The following is a 2,241-nucleotide window of genomic DNA, read 5'->3' as shown; positions in this document are numbered from 1 at the left end:
CCGCAGATTTTCTGCAAGGCGCGGACTCCCATCTGTGATATATTCAGATAATGCCAAGACCTTTATAAGTGTTGCCAATATGCTTCAGCAATATTTTAGTATGTTCAGCCCTGAGTGGAAGTTCATTGCTCCCAGATCCCCATGGTGGGGAGGTTGGTGGGAGCGGCTTGTGAGGTCTGTGAAATCTGCTCTTAAGAAATCTCTTGGCACTAGATGTTTGACTAAGTGTGAACTTGCAACAACTTTGTTTGAAGTCGAGGCTTGCATCAATTCTAGACCTCTTACTTATGTAAATGAAGACCCTGATATAAGTGACCCTTTGACACCCTCACATTTTCTGATTGGTCGAGTTGCAGGATTTCAGCCTCATATTTCTGATAAGCAAGTAAATGTCAGTAATAAAGACCTAAGTGAAAGAGAAATTGTTCGGAAAAGGCTACTCGACAAATTCTGGAAAATGTGGAGTGATGACTATTTAAAGAATTTGCCACCTACAGTGAAGGGATTTAAACCTAATTGCAATGTAAAGAAGGGTTCTGTTGTGTTGTTAAGAGAAGATAATGTGCCTAGGATGAATTGGCCTTTGGGCATTATTATTGATTTATTTCCTGGCAGTGATGGTATAGTAAGGTGTGTAAATGTGAAAACTGCCAAGGGAGTTTTGTGTAGACCTGTTCAGAAATTACATGACTTAAGATTTTCTATGATGCAAACAGTGCCAAAGAAAATTCAGAGGTTCCCATGGAGCACCATATACAAGACAATGAAGAAGTAGGGGAGAATGACGGAACTGAATCTCTTGAACATGTAAAGATAACAAAGCCACGTGCTGTTCTTGATTTGTGAAGTTTTCCTGTTGATAGTGGGGTTACTTATGTATGGGTATTGTTACTGGTTCAGTGACAGGAACTTGTTGTTTGTGATACAAGATGAGATTATACATGTTTTCTTTGATAGGAGCTTGAGTGCTCCTATGGTGGGGAGTATGTTAAAGATGAAATTACACCAATGAATATTGAGCGGTTTGCCTCAGGCTGCTTCTTGGTTCAGTCCCCCTTGCTACTGCCAAGTTTTCTTTGATTTCTTTAAGAAATGCAAGTATTATTTTTTCTAGTCTTTTTATAAGAAAAATTAGTAAAAAGCATTTGTATGATTTATTGCATTGTTTTATGCATTTGCTAAGACTTGAAAAGGATGGTAGATATCTACCACTTGTATTTTTGTACGTTTGTTTTTGTAAGAAATACAGCTGGCAAGATGGCTCCTCACGGGTTTCCATGACCGAATCCTCTCCATGTCTTATGATCAGACGTCGCCTCACTTTCTACAATATGAAACTGAATAAAAAAATACTCATACAAAAATCAAATAGGGAATTCTATGGTTTTGTCACGGTCACACACCTTTCCCCTTTATTCTCAACAGATCCGTACCATTCACGCGGGTCACTTACAACCGCAAAAAAATAGGAAAACCGAAAATAACACACACACACACGCACACACACACACACACACACACACACACACACACACACACACACACACACTGACAGAGAGAGAGAGAGAGAGAGAGAGAGAGAGAGAGAGAGAGAGAGAGAGAGAGAGAGAGAGAGAGAGAGAGAGAGAGAGAGAATGTATCGCCGACAGCTGGTGATTCATGAGCCCTTGACCCGAGTGAATTGCTAGTCAGTGTGTGTGTGTGTGTGTGTGTGTGTGTGTGAATGTATGTATGTATGTATGTATGTGCGTGTGTGCGTGAGGGGGGGGAGTAGGGTTGAGAGCTAAAAAAAAGATTGGCTTAAAAGAGTATTATATATTTGTATGTTTGTTGCTTTTTATATTATTTTTAGTACTGAATTGTTGACATCCCTCGTAGTACGTTGAACCGATTAAAACAAAACAAATTACGTTACTGAAAGTGACCTAAAAATCTGTTATTACTTATGACCGGCAACAACTTATTTATAATCGAACGAAGAAGATCAATATATATGAAACAAAATAAAAAAAGACAATATTTTTCCGTTACTGCTGGTGTGTGTGGGACGGTGTTGAGGTCAGTACGAAAGGAATGGATGAAAGTATAGCAAAGAAATGGAAAACGAGTGAAATGTGTCAACAATATATCAACACTAACAATAACAACAACAAAAGCGACATCACTGACCACTTTCCACTCCCTCTCTTCATTCCGTCCCTCCTACATCTCCGTTTTTCTCTCCCTCCCTACCTTCCTTTC

The sequence above is a fragment of the Eriocheir sinensis genome, unplaced genomic scaffold (assembly GCF_024679095.1).
Source record: "Eriocheir sinensis breed Jianghai 21 unplaced genomic scaffold, ASM2467909v1 Scaffold896, whole genome shotgun sequence".
In the NCBI taxonomy this organism is placed as follows: Eukaryota; Metazoa; Arthropoda; class Malacostraca; order Decapoda; family Varunidae; genus Eriocheir; species Eriocheir sinensis.
This window is presented reverse-complemented; position numbering follows the sequence as displayed.